Below are 18975 nucleotides of genomic sequence, written 5' to 3'. Positions count from 1 at the left end.
CCTCAGGCATCCACGCTAACCTAACCACCTCAGGCATCCACGCTAACCTAACCACCTCAGATATCCACGCTAACCTAACCACCTCAGGCATCCACGCTAACCTAATCACCTCAGATATCCACGCTAACCTAACCACCTCAGATATCCACGCTAACCTAACCACCTCAGGCATCCACGCTAACCTAACCACCTCAGGCATCCACGCTAACCTAATCACCTCAGGCATCCATGCTAACCTAACCACCTCAGGCATCCACGCTAACCTAATCACCTCAGATATCCACACTAACCTAACCACCTCAGATATCCACGCTAACCTAACCACCTCAGGCATCCACGCTAACCTAACCACCTCAGGCATCCACGCTAACCTAATCATCTCAGGCATCCACGCTAACCGAACCACCTCAGGCATCCATATGGTACACTCATTTGTGCTGCAGTGCAAGGAGCATGCTAGCGGGAGGAGAGAGAAACAGAGAGATGAGCTCAATGGTTTGCTGCTTCTCCTTTGACTGTCCAGTCACTGCCTGGGGGGGGGGCAAGACCTGTAAGTGTTACTGAACTGCAGCTGAGATAAATCAAGTCTCTTGCCCTGCCTGACCAGGCTGTGCTGTGTGGCAGAGCAGTGTAAATCTCAGAGCTGGATGGACAGAAGTACATATCATCTTCAAATTAAACATCTCCCTTATATGTATGTCATCTGTTTTCCTGGTTTTGGAATTCAGCTTTGAATGATCCATCTTGCCATGATGGGTGAGGTCCAAGAAGAGCTCCTGGTGCAGAGTGGACCTCAGACTGACAACGCGGCTTCAGAACACAAAGGACGGACCTTTTCCCCGGTGACTTCCCGTGGCAGCGGATCGTCTATGAAACACAAAGTTATCCGAAGAGTTTTCCGAGTCGATAATAAAGCGTTGCCTTCATTCGTCATCTGCGGCCGATTGGGGACTGTCCATCTGTCAGCGCCGTGAGCTCTTTTCAAACAATGGCTGCAAATTGCTTCATTTTCTTGGCTGGACAGGAAGGCGTATTCCGCGCCGGCCCCGGGATCGCTCGCAGCGTGCTGGCTGAATGGAAGATGATAATTCATTATTTATACTGCGAGCTGCACATAATAATCATTGGCTCACATTTCCATATGAGAAGATGTGTGATGATATATCTCCGCTCCCGGCTGAGAGCCGCATGCTGAATCATAACGAAGATTGGTACATAGCAACCTCAATCCAAAGCTCTTCGCTATGACCAATCTCTGAGAAGATCGCCACATACACTATATCGCCAAAAGTAATGGGCCACCGGCCTTTCCCCGCACGTGACCTTTAATGGCCCCCCAGTCTTAGTCCGTAGGATTCAATATTGAGTTGGCCCCGCCCTTTCCACACACATGACCTTTAATGGCCCCCCAGTCTTAGTCCATAGGGTTCAATATTGAGTTGGCTCGCCCTTTCCACGCACATGACCTTTAATGGCCCCCAGTCTTAGTCCATAGGGTTCAATATTGAGTTGGCCCCGCCTTTCCCCGCACATGACCTTTAATGGCCTCCCAGTCTTAGTCCGTAGGATTCAATATTGAGTTGGCCCCGCCCTTTCCACACACATGACCTTTAATGGCCCCCAGTCTTAGTCCATAGGGTTCAATATTGAGTTGGCCCCGCCTTTCCCCGCACATGACCTTTAATGGCCTCCCAGTCTTAGTCCGTAGGATTCAATATTGAGTTGGCCCCGCCCTTTCCACACACATGACCTTTAATGGCCTCCCAATCTTAGTCTGTAGGGTTCAATATTGAGTTGGCTCGCCCTTTCCACGCACATGACCTTTAATGGCCCCCAGTCTTAGTCCATAGGGTTCAATATTGAGTTGGCCCCGCCTTTCCCCGCTCATGACCTTTAATGGCCTCCCAGTCTTAGTCCATAGAGTTCAATATTGAGTTGGCCCCGCCCTTTCCACGCACATGACCTTTAATGGTCCCCAGTCTTAGTCCATAGGGTTCAATATTGAGTTGGCCCCGCCTTTCCCCGCACATGACCTTTAATGGCCTCCCAGTCTTAGTCCATAGGGTTCAATATTGAGTTGGCCCCGCCCTTTCCACGCACATGACCTTTAATGGCCCCCCAGTCTTAGTCTGTAGGGTTCAATATTGAGTTGGCCCCGCCCTTTCCACGCACATGACCTTTAATGGCCTCCCAGTCTTAGTCCGTAGGGTTCAATATTGAGTTGGCCCCACCCTTTCCACGCACATGACCTTTAATGGCCCCCAGTCTTAGTCCGTAGGGTTCAATATTGAGTTGGCCCCGCCCTTCGCAGCTATAACAGCTTCAACTCTTCTGGGAAGGCCGTCCACAAGGTTTAGGAGGGTGTCTATGGGAAGGTTGGACCATTCTTCCAGAAGCACATTTGTCAGGTCAGGCACTGATGTCGGGGGAGGAGGCCTGGCTCGCAGTCTCCGCTCTAATTCATCCCAAAGGTGTTCTATGGGGTTGAGGTCAGGACTCTGTGCAGGCCAGTCAAGTTCCTCCAAACTGGCTCCTCCATGTCTTTATGGACCTTGCTTTGTGCACTGGTGGGCAGTCATTTTGGAACAGGAAGGGGCCATTCCATCCGCAAACTCTTCCCACAAAGTTGGGATCATGAAATTGTCCAAAATGTTGCCTTAAGAGTTCCCTTCACTGGAACTAGGGGGCCAAGCCCAACCCCTGCAAAACAACCCCGCACCATAATCCCCCCTCCATCAAACACTTGACACAATGCAGTCAGGGAAGTACTGTTCTCCTGGCAACCGCCAAACCCAGACATGTCCAGCAGATTGCCAGACAGAGAAGCGTGATTGGTCACTCCAGAGAACACGTCTCCATGCTCTAGAATCCAGTGGTGGCGTGCTTTACACCACGGCATCCGACGCTTTGCATTGCACTTGGTGATGGAAGGCTTGGATGCAGCTGCTCGGCCATGGAAACCCATTCCATGAAGCTCTCTACACACTGTTGTTGGGCTCATCTGAAGGCCACACCAAGTTTGGAGGTCTTTAGCTATTGACTCTGCAGACAGTTGGCAACTTCTGCGCACTGTGCGCTTCAGCATGCGCTGACCCCACCCTGTCATGTGACGTGGCCTACCACTTGGTGGCTGAGTAGCTGTTGTTCCCAGTGGCTTCCACTTTGTTATAATCCCACTAACAGTTGAGCGTGGAATATTTAGTAGCCAGGAAATGTCCCGGATGGACTTATTGCCCAGGTGGCCACCTATCACGGGACCACGCTTGGTGTCACTGAGCTCCTGAGAGCGACCCATTCTTTCACCAATGTTTGTAGAAGCCGTCTGCATGCCTAGGGGCTGGATTGTATACACCTGTGTCCATGGAGGGGATTGGAACACCTGAATCACATGATATGGAGGGGATTGGAACACCTGAATCACATGATTTGGGGGGCGGGGACAATACTTTTGGCAATATTGTGTAAATCCTAGGAATGGATTGAAGCTCCTTAATCCTTCTTTTTGCTGCTTGCGGGGGTACAGCTTTCATCCTCATACACGGGAGTGACAAGATTCCCACCACCAATGTTCCGTGTAAAACATCTTATAAATATGATCTCGGATGTAATTCTTCCTAATAAAAGAAAACTTCCCTTTTGATATTGAAAAGTTACATTGTGTCTAGTGAAGATCTGTAATTCGATGTCATTAAAGACGACCTTTCCCTCCACAGGCAGCTAACTTCCTAGAGCTTGCACAACGTCTCCAATTTACACCTGTGTCCATGGAGGGGATTGGAACGCCTGAATCCAATTATTTAGGGGGAGCCCAATACTTTTGGCACATGAGATTTATATTTATATATATATATATATATATGTATATATATATGTATATGTAAAGCGCTGTGTAAATTGACAGCGCTATGTAAGTACCTGTAACAAATAAATAAATTCTGCTGAACTGGGCTGGACCGGCCAATCATCTAACGTCTATGGCAGTAATAGACTCCTCCGTGATGTGGAACGGTTGTATGGTACCTACATGATTGGCCTTTGTATGTCTGTACCCACCTTGAAAGTGACCATACATGTCAGAGAGTGGTCAGCCATGATCTGGTCACCCTCCACAGCTCCATTCAACCAATGGTTCCATGAATTCTTCAATGTCTATGGACCATTCACTATCGGTACAAGATGTCAGTACTAGTGGGAATTATCCCTTACCTTGGGGAATGGAAGTAGACTCCTCACCTTGTTAAGACTTCTTTCCCCAATGGTGGAGTCTAGGGCTCCATTCACACTTGGCATTTACAGAACATGCAACAAAGTGCACAGAAAACAAGCCTTTTTGCCATGCGCTTTGGAGATGCACTACAAAAGTGTGTCTCACTTGAGATGCCAATGTGTTTAATGGCACCCCAAGTGCAGGTAGCACACGCGTGTTTGCTGCGCAGCAAATGTGCTATAAATGCATGGAGCTTGTTTGGGGTTTTTGTCCTGCTCAGGTGTGAACTAGCTAGTCTGCCATCAGGTGGCTCTGTCCCAGAATAGAATTTGGTTACAGAAAGCAGTTTCATCGAGTGTTAGGACCCTTTTAGGTAGCGCCCTCCTGTGGTGATGTCATGGGTAAGTCAGTGCTCAGATAAAGGGCAGGTTGAGATGAGCCCTAGTTGTAGTTGGGGCATGGGAAGTGAACAGCCCACATCAGAACAGAAGTAGCCAGCATGTTGAGACCCTGGACAGGGCTGGAGGCCAGGAGAAGTAGATATGCACCCAGGTGAGCCTGCTGTAGACTTCCTGATCTTTGTGGAGGTGGGGGGTGGTAGGTCAAGTTGCAAAAGGCTTTTTAGGCCAGGCCAAGCATTTCTTGAGTGAGGCTTGTCACGATCGCGGCGTCAGACCCCAGACCTTCTCACCAAACTCATGACCGAAGGACTAGCCGATCTAAAACCGGGATGTCACGTGCGTAACAATGCCACACCTAGCTGCACCCTGCACAACGATTTTCCAGCTAATGGACCACAATCGATCTACCGGCAGCCTGAATGCGATTGTTACTGGGTCAGGTTAATTACGCAATTAACCCTTCACACTGCCACCACCTCCTTTTTGTACAGAGAAAGAGGAAACTCGGCAGTATCAGCTAAAACACTATAATGGTTGAGATAATCAACTGCATAATAGTCACCACTGATTATGCAGAGGGTTAAACACACACAGTAGCGTCTATTTAGAGGCAGGAATTCGTAAATTGCAATACAGAGCTATAGAAACAGTTAAACACTTTCAGAAGGAAAGATTTATTACTAAAAGGTCAAACGGGTGCAATAAAAATATTTACAGAAAAGATGTAACTAAGATATATATATATATAAACATACAGAGACCAACAGCACAGCAAAGAGATATCAGAGAGAGGTGAAAGGGTTAAGGTACTTGCCAAAGTCCTGGGTTAGCAGATCCAAGTTTCAGAGCGAAAGGGCATGGGTCTCCCCAGGTCGTATTGATGTTAAAATGGGAGACGTCTTCAACTCACACTCTTAGGCCTGACAGCCTATTTTGTTGCCCCCAGCAGGGGGCGTCTCTGAAGTCAAGGACCAATACCCCGTTTAGGGCGTGTAGGTATAGGCGGATACCTCAACTAGAGCCAAAATCTCCCGTAACTCATATTTTGGCCCATAACTTTTCCTATGCACAAGTGACATTCCACCCACGGGTAGATTATTAGGCAGACACGTCTGAGGATTGATTAGACATGAATTATGAAATGATACACTGCACGGTTTACGAGATCTATTTTTCGGCTTTCCTATGTATGCGAGACCATGCGAGTGACCTACCAAACTGTTCGCCTTCTCGTGGCCAATCTGACGATATGTCTCATTTTTATGTAAGTCTCTCATATTCCAAGATATGAGACATAGGGGAGAAATGGATTTTGAAAAGTGGTTATCTGATTCTGTCACATAAGCTGAGTTAGGTTTATTAGGTTGGAATCTCTTTCAACTCCTGGGAAAGCTTACCTTATCTCTTCCAAGGTGTTACAATTTGCAGGTTCTTTGGACAGGGAGGCCCCCGGCTCCCTTGGAGGGCTTTATAGCTCCTATGACCCTCCTGTGACATTCCTAACTCACACACATACTGGCCAAATGTCGCTGGGACTCTCAGAAAGGGAGGGGGGAAGAATGATGGAGAAATATGTTTGTCAGGATGGTTAATCCCTTTGCCAAGATGGAGGTTGAAACCAAAATGGTTGAACCGCGTCCATCTCTGGGTATACGCTGTTACAAGGCTATTCCCCTGGAGAGACCCAGAAGAGGTGTACCTATGGAGGAGGTGACTGCAGAGATCGCAGTGAACACTAATGACCCCAGGTGGAAGGAGAGACTGTTAGAGAGAGATGGCTACTTAAACGTGCTGCATAATGCTTTCACAAGTGACTGCTGTAGACCGTCCACTGAATGAGATGTACTGTCAAGTGACTCTGGAATGTATGTCATTGTATGTTGATTTTACTGTTTTAATGTATGCTTTTACTGTTTATGCCATTTCCTGAACGCCACTAGTAATGTGCAGCAACCCTATTCTTGTGTGGACATTCCTTCCTTTGGGGATATAAAGATCACTGCCCAGGAATGTCATGTGGAGGCCTCTGGCATGGAGTAGGGAACAATATAGTGAATGGGTAGATCTTAGGAGGAGGGACAGTGTCCTAGCAAAGACAGAGTGGGGGGCTTGTGCTCTTGGGGCCAACTTCTAGCCAATCGCAAAGCCCTTCTTACAAGTGTAAAAGTAGACTGGACAGGAGCAGACTGGACTGCAATAGAGAAGATTGGACTGGAGTACGCAAGAATGGACTAGATTGGAGCAAACTAGAGTAGCCTGGAGCTGACTGGATTGGAGCAGACTGGATTGGACTAGAGAAGACTGCACTGGGGCAAACTGTACTGGAGCACACTTATCTGGACTGGAGCAGACTGGACTCAAGCAGATTGTACTGGAACAGAATAGACTGGAGCAGACTGGCATAGACTGGACTGGGGCAAACTAGATTGGCCTGGAGCAGACTGGACTCCAATAGAGCAGAGTGGACTGGAGTAGACATGAGTGGACTGGAGCAGACTGGACTGGACTACAGCAGACTGGACTGGGGCCGACTGGACTGCAATACAGCAAAATGGACTGGAGCAGACTGGACTGCAATACAGCAAAATGGGCTGGAGCAGACTGGACTGGACTGCAGCAGACTGGACTGGGGCTGATTGGACTGCAATAAAGCAAAATGGGCTGGAGCAGACTGGACTGGAATGCAGCAGACTGGACTGGGGCCGACTGGACTGCAATAGAGCAAAATGGGCTGGAGCAGACTGGACTGCAGGATATTAGATTGGACTGGAGTAGACTCGACTGGACTGGAGCAGACTGAACTGGAGCCAACTGGACTGTAAAGGAGCAGACTGGACTGGACTGGAGCAGACTGGACTGCTGGAGATCAGATTGGACTGGAGCCGACTGGACTGGAGTACAGCAGACTGGACTGCAGGAGATCAGATTGGACTGGAGTAGACTTCACTGGACTGGAGCCGACTGGACTACAATAGATCCGATTGGACTGGAGCAGACTGGACTGCAGGAGATCAGATTGGACTGGAGTAGACTTCACTGGACTGGAGCCGACTGGACTACAATAGATCCGATTGGACTGGAGCAGACTGGACTGCAGGAGATCAGATTGACCTGAAGTAGACTCGACTGGACTGGAGCCGACTGGACTATAATGGAGCAGACTGGACTAGACTACAGTAGACTGGAACTGCAGGAGATTAGATTGGACTGGAGCAGACTGGACTGGAATTGATCAGATTGGACTGGAGCAGACTGGACTTGACTACAGTAGACTGGACTGGAGCAGACTGGACTGGACTACAGTACACTGGAACTGCAGAAGATCAGATTGGACTGGAGCAGACTGGACTACAGTAGACTTTACTGGACTGGAGCAGACTGGACTGGACTATAGTAGACTGGACTGGAGCAGCCTGGGCTGGACTAATGCAGGGAGACTGGGTAGTGTCTCTGACTCAATGCTCATGTGGTGACTATTAGTCCCAATTTCATTTAAAAAGACACCTGTGTCATGTGACGCACCATGTGACGCAACTGGGACACTCCAGGTAAAACCCGGCTACAAAAGGACAAGCGGTCTGCACTGGATTGTGACACAAGTCTGCAAATTCCTGGCATGTCGCAATACACAGGAACATCATTTTTCAAAAAATCTCCCCGATTTATCTAAAAAAAACGCATTTCTGAGTTCCTATCTGTGGCTTTGCCTATCTTGTGATGATGTCACTAAACTGAAGCAGTCAGTTGAAGCAAAAATTGATCGATGGCGTTGCATCAATCGGAAGCACTGAGATGCTTTGTTAATGAATTCGATCAGATTTTGATTGATCGGAATTATGAGATCGCACGGCAAAAACAGATGCCATCGATAACCAATGATCGTATCTTCCAACTATTGATCAAACTCCACGTCCCCATTGGCGTCCTCTTCTGGAAGACAAGTTGGTGCCGGGAATGTCTGGCTGCCTCCCGTCCTCAACTCTGGTCTGCATGCCTACAGAAAGCTCTGCTGCGGCAGGAGGGCAAAAGGGGCACTCCGCTTCTCATCTTTCATTACCTCGTGATTGCGGCCGCGCGTCCATCCGCCCCCTGATCTTCCCCGTCCGCAGACACGCTGTAACAACAGAAAACCCAACTGACCTTCATGAGAATCGGCACGTCTGCCGCTGTCTACATCCCGGGGTGTCAACAAGGCAATTACATGCTTCGCGGAAGCCCATTACTGTCGCACTTGTTAGATGTTGATAAGGTTACCACGGCGATGGCGCATAAGAGTGAAGCAATTAGAACGACGGGTATCGATTCATCGCTAACGGAAAAAAAATAAAAAAAGATCAATTGAAGTTTTCATTTTTTTTTTTTTAACGACTCTCGGCTGTGCAGAGAGGTGAAGGGAGGTGGCGGAAGGCGTCTCTTCTCTTCTCGCACTGGAAAAAGAATTGGTTCTTAAAGGGCAATGTGTTTTAGGTGAAGCTCGTGCGTGCGTTTTAATGGCGACGCTCTTAAAGGGGAACTCTGGCTGGAAGGCACAGCCAAGGAGGCCTGGCTCAGACTGGTCATAGATGGTCTCATAATAGTCAGGATTTCATGGACTTTTTAGGCCGTTTGAGTTAAATTGAAGAGACGATGTGATGTTGTGTTTTGTTTGTATCTTTTTGGCTTCTTTTTGGTAAAGCAAGGAAACAGAAAACCTCTTATTATATTCCTGAACTTTTCCTAAACAAGAAAGCTGCCTATACACACTACTCACAGTTGTAAGGAAATATAGGAGAAGGTAAGTACTACATATACACATGTACATACTATCTAACCTACCTAGCAAAAGAGCATTGACAATGGTATGCCTGCTGCGGGGATACACTGAAAAGTCACTTAGCTTCCGTTATAGCTGGTCTGCAATTTCTGTAGCAGACAGGACTCTAGGCATCTCAAGCCACTACAGGAAACCAAGTTCTTGCTACTTATTTCTTGCAGTGTGGCTTCTAGTGTTATCCACTTTGGTAGGGTGTTCCTTTGGCCTTTTGGAGTTCCTTCTGGCAGTCTTCCTTGCTCTTGTGATGTCCCCTTTGGCAGAGACTTCCTTGGTCTTGTGGAGTCCCCTCTGGCACAGCCCTTCCTTGGTCTTGTGAAGTCCCCTCTGGCACAGTCCTTCCTTTGGTCTTGTTGAGCCCCCTCTAGCAGAGTCTTCTTTGGTCTTGTGGAATCCCCTCTGGCACAGCCCTTCCTTGGTCTTGTGGAGTCTCCTCTGGCAGAGTCTTCCTTGGTCTTGTGTAGTCCCCCCTGGCAGAGTCTTGCTTGGTCTTATGGAGTTCCCCCTGGCAGAGTCTTCCTTGGTCTTGTTGAGTTCCTTCTGGCAGAGTCTTCCTTGGTCTTGTGGAGTCCCCTCTGGCACAGCCCTTCCTTGGTCTTGTGAAGTCCCCTCTGGCAGAGACTTCCTTGGTCTTGTGGAGTCCTCTCTGGCACAGCCCTTCCTTTGTATTGTGGAGTACCCTCTGGGACAGTCCTTCCTTGGTCTTGTTGAGCCCCCTCTAGCAGAGTCTTCTTTGCTCTTGTGTAGTCACCCCTGGCAGAGTCTTGCTTGGTCTTATGGAGCTCCCCCTGGCAGAGTCTTCCTTTGTCTTGCGAAGTCCCCTTTGGCAGAGTCTTCCTTGGTCTCATGGAGTTCCCCCTGGCAGACTCTTCCTTGGTCTTGTTGAGTCCCCTCTGGCAGAGTCTTCCTTGGTCTTGTGAAGTCCTCTTCGGCAGAGTCTTCTTTGGTCTTGTGGAGTCCCCTCTGGCACAGCCCTTCCTTGGTCCTGTGTAGTCCCCTCTGGCAGAGCCTTGCTTGGTCTCATGGAGTTCCTCCTGGCAGAGTCTTCCTTTGTCTTGTGAATCCCCTTTGGCAGAGCTTTCCTTGGTCTTTTGTAGTCCCCTCTGGCAGAGTCTTGCTTGGTCTTATAGAGTTCCCTCTGGCACAGTCCTTCCTTTGTCTTGTGGAGTCTCCTCTGGTACAGCTCTTCCTTGGTCTTGTGGAGTCCCCTCTGGTACAGCCTTTCCTTGGTCTTATGAAGTCCCCTCTGGCACAGTCCTTCCTTTGTCTTGTGGAGTCTCCTCTGGTACAGCTCTTCCTTGGTCTTGTTGAGCCCCCTCTGGCAGAGACTTCCTTGGTCTTGTGGAGTCCCCTCTGGCACAGCCCTTTCTTGGTCTTGTGGAGTCCCCTCTGGCACAGCCTTTCCTTGGTCTTGTGGAGTCCCCTCTGGTACAGCTCTTCCTTGGTCTTGTTGAGCACCCTCTGGCACAGCCCTTCCTTGGTCTTGTGGAGTCCCCTCTGGTACAGCCTTTCCTTGGTCTTATGGAGTCCCCTCTGGCACAGCCCTTCCTTGGTCTTGTGGAGTCCCCTCTGGCAGAGTCTTCCTTCTACTGTGACTGGCTCAGTGTTCTCTGTACAGCGCTGCGGTATATGTCAGAGCTATATAAATGTATAATAATAATAGTGTGTGACTGTGGGGGAGGGGACATTAGAGTGTAAGCTCCTCTGTTGCACAGACCATTGTGAACAATAAACTGCAGGTGGGACATATCTGTAATCTCTAGCCCCCGGAATTGGAGAGGGAATATTTTAGGAATACAACCCACCTTGAGGCTTCATAGCGCTGATAAAGGGAAGTTAACGCGGGAAATGCGCTTACGGCTTGAAGGGATGACTTTCACCTTGGAGAGATAACGCCGTCACTCCCGATAGGCGGATGTGAAATGACTACACCGTGAGCGCGATTAGGAAAAAAAGGTACAAATGGGAATAAACTGATGTCATTTCAATCTAATGAGGAAGAATAAAAGAAAACCTGCGGATCGGCTGAGAGAACCGGGAACACAGATGGCACCGCCTAAGGTAAGGTGGCCCCAACGGGGTACAACTACTCCGCAAACAGCAGGTGGTGTTGGAGCAGAAATCAACATGGAAATGCATTATTCCCTACAAATAATAACTTCTCCCAATAGGCTGACTGAACACAACCTTCCATAAAGAGGAACTCCAGGAAAGACACCAATCAATGCAACTCAGTATCCTCTAATACAGGGGTCCCCAAGATTTCTAAACAAAGGGCCAGTTTACTGTCCTTCAGACTTTAGAGGGGCCAGACTGTGTGTATTGGGAGCAGAAAAGGTCCTTACAATGCCCCATCTTTGGTGTCATTGATCTCTATCATTGGGAGGAATTGTGCCCCATCTTCCACTTCAGTGGGAGGAATTGTGCCCCATCATTGGTGTCATTTGGAGGAATTGTGCCCTATAATTGATGTTAATGGGAGGAGGAATTGTGCCCCATCGTTGGTGTCATTGGGAGGAATTGTGCCCCATTGGTCGCTTCATTTGGAAGAATTGTGCCCCATCATTGGTGTTAGTGGGGGGAATGGTGCCCCATCATTGGTGTCATTGGGAAGAATTGTGCCCCATCCCTTGTGTCATTGGGAGGAATTGTGCCCGATCATTGGTGTCATTGGGAGGAATTGTGCCTCATCTTTGGTATCATTGAGCCCCATCATTGGGAGGAATTTTGTCCCATCTTCCACTTCTGTGGGAGGAATTGTGCCCCATCATTGGTGTCATTTGGAGGAATTGTGCCCTATAATTGGTGTTAGTGGGAGGAATTGTGCTCCATCATTGGTATCAGTGGGAGGAATAGTGCCCCATCATTGGTGTTAGTGGGAGGAATTGTGCCCCATCGTTGGTGTCATTGGGAGAAATGGTGCCCCATCGTTGGTGTCCTTGGTAGGAATTGTGCCCCATCGTTGGTGTCATTGAAAGGAATTGTGCCCTACTGTGGGTGTTAGTGGGAGGAATTGTGCCCCATTGTTGGTGTTAGTGGGAGGCATTGTGCCCCATTGTTGGTTTAATTGTGAGGAATTGTGCCCCATCCTTTGTGTCATTAAGAGTAATAGCACCACATCATTGGTGTCATTGGGAAGAATTGTGCCCCATTGTTGGTGTCATTGGAAGGAATAGTGCCCCATCATTGGTGTCTTTTGGGAGGAATTGTGCCCCATCATTGGTGTCATTGGGGGCCCATCATTGGGTGTCATTGGGAGACATTGTGCCCCATCATTGGTGTCATTGGGAGAAATTGTGCATTATCATTGGTTTCATTAGGCCCCATCATTGGGTGTCATTGGGAGGAATTTTGCCCCATCGTTGGTGTCTGTGGGGGGGAGTTATGCCCCATTGTTGGTATCAGTGGATTGAAGAGTACCCCAAGGGCTGGTTAAATCAAGCAAAGGGCCGCATCTGGCCCCCGGGCCGGATACATTCCTAATTGCAGATTTTTAAATGCAAGCAATGCAAGTACTTGAATTCAACCCAGTATCAACCTCTTGCAACCCTGTACAGCAGAGCTCAGACCAAGCACAAGGAGCCAATCAGGGGCATGCTGATAGGAGCTCATCAGTCTGCTGCTTCTCTTCCCACCATCCAATCACAGGCTGGGGGCAGAGCAAGACCTGTAAGTGCAGCAGAGGAAAATCAGGTCTTCTGCCCTGCCAGTCAGGTAGCTGCATTGTGGCAGAGCTGTGTAAATCTCAGGACCGGATGGACATAAATACTCCTTTTGCCTAGAGTTCCCATTTACTAGTTTAATCTACTTTAATGCGGAGCACAAGTGGGACTAAATGGGGCTGTCGATGCGGCACTTACGTCAATGACAATGGAACCCATGGTGTGACCGGCACACAATGGTCACAGGACAGCGACTACACACCAATATGAAGAACAACTCTCTGTACATGCGGGAGAAGACAATATGATGCCGGAGGGATGAGGAGATCTGAATTCCCAGATACCATGAATTATGGATGAGCCATAGAGAAGAGCAAAAGATTTAGAAGAATATCGCCGAACTCCATCTCATGAATAAGTCATGACTTTGGCATTGTAGCACGCGCCGCAAATCTCACCCTGAATTTCAGATATGTTGTGTATTGTTCCGGGGAAACAATCAGCTCTTCAGCCACGATCGACGAGCGGACGTGTCGCAGACATTGGCGCCTTACGCGGGGAGGAAGAATTAGAATTTCAGCTGTGACTTATGGTGTGCTTGGAAGATGGAATTATACAGAGCAGGTCCATAACTACGATTTATGGGGCCCCATAGCAAAATCTCATGGGCTCCCCTTCCCACCGAGACCTCTCTGTGACACCTGGCAATGTCAAATGTATCATCAGCTCTACTGATCCGCCCATAAACCGAGGACGGGCGATAGGATCGCCATTAACATGGTTGAAATGTACCTTCTAGTCAGGATTCCCTGTTCGGTGGAAGGGCATCTTCGGTTTGGAGGTGCCCGGTACTTAAGTGGGTCTCCATACAGGGAGAGGCCGTGTCCTTGAGATATGTCAGGAGCAGGGGTGGACTGACCATTTGGGAACTTAGGCACTGCCCAAGGGCCCGGGGTCATTAGGGGGCCCCATGAGATGCCCCTGGTACCTTTCACAGGCTTTTTTGGGTGTAGTTTGAGTGTGGGCGAGGACACAGGGGCCCCATGATCCCCTACTGCTCAGGGGCCCCATGAGTTGTCAGTCCACCCCTGGTCAGGAGGAACATATCAAGACTGGGTGGTGTCCTATAGATGTGAGGGGCAGAGGGACAGTTTGCCATAGATGTCAGGTGGGGGGGCAGAGGAAACTATGTCACGTAGATGTCAGGAGGGACCATGTCCGATAGATGTTCAGGGGGGCAGGCACAGGGGCATGTCCCATAGATGTCGGGGGGGTTGGGCAGAGGAGCCATGCCCCATGGATGTCAGGAGACAGGAGGGGCCGTGCCCCATAGACCTCAGGGGCCCCAGAGATCTCAGTGGAGAAAGAGGGGGGCATGTCCTGTGGATGAATGGGGAAAGGGGACCGGTTGGGTTACACCTTGGGGGTGGGGCTGAGTTCTGGAGATTTCATTTGGCAGCAGGGCCGCATCCCAGGGGTGGCAGAGGTAGGTGGTGCATTCTAAAAACTGGGTGTCACGATATAAGGTCAGGTTCAGAGACCAGTTGCTACAGCAGTTGTAAGGCTTACCTGAAACCAGCAGGATTGGTACACCAGCGGCCCACCCTGGGAATGACGCAGGCTCACCTGAGGTGCGGGGTCTAAGCATCCACCGGTCTTCCCCAGAGCTCCTAATGGTGGAGATGGATTTGGCTGCGTGTGAATGCCAGGTCACAGGTCTCAGGATCACCCCACCAGGGAATGAGTAGGCTGGAAACCAAAAGCGGATCAATCAGTTCAGGGATTAAAGAGAAGCGGAGTCAGTCACAAGCCAAGGGGTCGGTCACCAATGGTAGTAGATAGGATGAGGCAGAATCGTAGTCAGTAGCAAGCCAAAGGTCGGTAACGTAGATGAAGACAGCAGCAGGAACAGTAAGCAGGATATTGGCTGGTAAGGCACAATAATCTGGCAACCAGGAAGTGCAGAGACATGGCTTTTATAGGAAGTTCATGGGAGGAGCAAGGAGTTCAAGGTTCAAGACAAAACAGGGCAAAGGCAGGATCATCCAAAGAATTGTCAAGGGAGCTGTCCAGCATTCCAGGTGGCTCAGCGAGAAGAAACACTGTCTCTCACCGCAGAAGGCCCAGGTTCGATTCCAGGCTCTGACAGTACTCCCCTCCTCACGGGACGTCCCCTGGATGTCTTAGGACCAGGCTTGTGGGGAAACCTCTGGTGGAATTCTCTTGTTAGTCTAGGAGCATGAACATTTTCCTCAGGCTCCCAAGAATTTTCCTCTAGCCCATATCCTTCCCATTGGACCAGATATTGCAACTTCCCTCTAAACATCCTAGAATCAAGAATCCTCTCCACCACATATTCTTCTTCGCCCTGTACCTCAACAGGTGGAGGAGGTGGAAGAAATCTACCAGAGAAAGGATTTTCATGAAATGATTTGAAAAGCGATACATGAAAAACCGGGTGAATCTTCATACTGTCAGGAAGTTTTAAGCGAAAGGTAACTGGGTTGATCTGAGCCGAAATCTGAAAAGGACCAACAAACTTTTGACCCAACTTAGCAGATGGCACATGCACCTTCAGATTCTTCGTTGATAACCAAACTTTGTCACCCACATGAAACGTAGGAAGTGCTCTCCGGTGTCTGTCAGCAGCCTTTTTGTAATATTCCTGAGCTTCCCTCAAAGTCTCTATCAATTTCTCCTGAATCTCCTGCAATGTAGTTAGTCTGTTGGTAACAGCAGGAATTGGAGTTGTGATAGGGAGATCAGGAATAAAAACTGGATGATAACCGTTGTTTAAGTAAAAGGGACTTTGAGAGGTGGAACTATGTTTAGAATTGTTGTATGCAAACTCTGCAGTGGGAATACAGTCCACCCAGTCATCCTGAAGATAAGTGACAAAGCATCGAAGATACTGTTCCATTGTTTGATTAGTTCTCTCAGTCTGACCATTAGACTGGGGATGAAAAGCAGAGGACAGATTAATTGTAACACCCAAGGCTGAGCAAAAGCTTTTCCAAAATTTTGAAGTAAACTGCACACCTCTGTCAGACACCACATCATCAGGGATTCCATGCAGTTTAAATACTTCTCGAACCATTAGTTCTGCAGTCTGTTCAGCAGTGGGCACCCCCTTCACTGGAACAAAATGGGCCATCTTTGTGAGACGGTCAACCACCACCAAAATGGTGGTCATTTCTTTTGAGGGAGGTAAATCTACCACAAAATCCATAGAAATAGACCCCCATGGTCTCGATGGAACAGGGAGTGGCTGAAACAACCCCAAAGGAGAGGCTCGGGGAGTTTTATTGCGTGCACAGGTCAAGCATGAGGCCACATAGCGTTTGACATCCTTCTTGTACCCCGGCCACCAAAAGGAACGTGACAACAGTTCTTCGGTCTTAGTAACTCCAAAATGCCCAGCAAGTTTGGAATCATGAACCAACTTGAGAACTTCCACCCGAACAGATTCAGGTACATAAAGATGATGTCCTTGAACCCAAAAGCCATTTTTGTACACCAGGTTCATGTCCCTAGGAGGATCATTGAGAAGTGGGTCATTCTCATACCCCTCTTTGAGAAGACTCAAGAACGTCTTTGCACTTGTGGCCCCTAGGAAGTTCTTTTGTGTTAGGATGGAATATTCGGAGTTGCCCTCCAGGAGAGGCTCGGACAACATCCTTGATAAGGCATCGGCCTTACCATTCCTCGATCCCGGTCGATATGATATAACAAAATTAAATCTGGAAAAGAATAGAGACCAGCGAGCTTGTCTAGAAGACAATCTCTTGGCCGAACGAATAAATTCCAGATTTTTATGGTCTGTGAGAACAGTTACAGGATGATTAGCTCCTTCTAGCAGATGCCTCCATTCAGAAAAGGCTTCCTTAATTGCCAGTAGCTCTTTATTCCCAATGTCGTAATTTCTTTCGGCTGAGGACATCAAACGGGAGAAGAAGGCACAAGGATGAAGCTGCATCTTTTCACCACTTCGCTGAGACAGGATCGCTCCCACGGCAGAATTGGAGGCATCCACTTCCACTGTAAAGGGTAGTTCAGGATCCGGATGTACCAAAATTGGTGCAGAAGTGAAAAGAGTTTTTAGTTTTTCAAACGCAGCTTGTGCCTCAGAGGTCCACACGAAGGGTACCCCTTTCTTTGTAAGCTGTGTGATTGGAGCTATCACTTTAGAAAAGTTTCTTATAAATTTTCTGTAAAAGTTGGCAAACCCAACGAAACGTTGAATTTCCTTAACATTTCCAGGTGCTGACCAATCTACCACTGCTTTGATCTTCTCAGGATCCATGCTCACGCCCTCTGGAGAAATGATATAGCCTAAAAACTGGATCTGGGTTTGTTCAAACTCACATTTTTCCAATTTAATGTAGAGTCTATTCTTCCTTAATCTTTCAAAGACTGTGCAAACATGTTTGCGGTGCTCCTCCCAATTATTGGAAAAGATAAGGATATCATCTAGGTAGGCAATCACAAATTGGTCCAGCAGATCATGAAAAACATCGTTGACAAAATGTTGAAATGTTGCAGGGGCATTGCAAAGCCCAAACGGCATCACCAAGGACTCGAAATGCCCATACCTGGTTCTGAAGGCAGTCTTCCATTCGTCTCCTTGACGAATGCGGACAAGGTTATATGCCCCTCGTAGATCAAGCTTGGTAAAGATCTTGGCAGAGCGAAGTCTTTCCAACATTTCAGAGATCAAAGGTAATGGATAGCGGTTTTTAATAGTAATTTTATTCATGTCTCTGTAGTCAATGCATGGACGCAAGGTGGAGTCTCTCTTTTCAACGAAGAACAGGGCTGCCCCCGCTGGAGAAGTTGAGTGTCTAATAAAGCCCTTCTCCAAATTCTCATCGATCCACACCCTGAGTACTTTTAATTCAGGTTCCGATAGATTGAAGAGGCGGCCAAAAGGTATTTCTGCCCCTGGGAGCAGCTCAATGGGGCAATCATATGGGCGATGAGGGGGTAATAGATCTGCATTCTTCTTGTCACAGACGTCCCGAAACTCATGGTAATGTGTGGGCAAGTTGTCATATGACTGGGTAGCCACTATATCACCTTGCGCTTCCTTGGTCGGTGATGAACTTGGTCGGCAAGGTTTTTTGCAATGTTTTTCACAGTGGGAGGACGTAAAATCTATAGTCCGTGCTCCCCAGTTGATGGAAGGATTATGAGTGGAGAACCAAGGAATGCCCAGGATGATGGGAAACTTGGGTGATGTAATCAGCTGAAAGCTGATGGTCTCACAATGGTCAGCCTCAAACAACAGTTTCAGGGGGACCGTTTTATGGGTAACAGGTCCTGAAGATAAGGGTGACCCATCAACTGTCTCCATATCAATAGGGGTAAATGTGTCTCTTGCGTCAATATTATTGCTGTTGGCAAACTCTATATCCATAAAGTTCCCCCCCGCCCCGGAGTCCAGCATAGCTGAGCAGGAGATTTCATGGCCCTCAAATACAAGTTTAATAGGGATAACAAAGTGAGAAAGTAGGGAGTTCACTTTATTCTCTTCAGAAATCAGTGGGGAGACAGACTGGCTTATAGAGTTTATGTGTTCAGGCTCAATCACAGCAATAGTTCTTTTAACCTTGTTAGGACAATTAATTGCATAATGACCAGAATCCCCACAATAAAGACATAAATTCTCTGAACGTCTTCTCTCTTTCTCCTGAATGGAGATGGATCTCTTGATTGCATCAACCTGCATAGGCTCAGGAGTGTTAGAACCCAGAGAGACTCTTGAATCCTGCTGAACAAATGGACTAGCAGAGAGATGCATGCCCCTATTACTTCCAAGTATTCCCAGCTTCTCCTTTCTCCTTTCTGTAAGTCTTTGATCGATTCGGATACACAATTGGATGAATTCCTCAAGAT

The sequence above is a fragment of the Staurois parvus genome, unplaced genomic scaffold (genome assembly GCF_062004578.1).
Source record: "Staurois parvus isolate SC_StPar_1 unplaced genomic scaffold, SC_StPar_1.0 ptg001109l, whole genome shotgun sequence".
NCBI classification, from domain to species: domain Eukaryota; kingdom Metazoa; phylum Chordata; class Amphibia; order Anura; family Ranidae; genus Staurois; species Staurois parvus.
The sequence above is the reverse complement of the archived record's forward strand: the minus strand, read 5'-3'. Positions refer to the sequence as shown.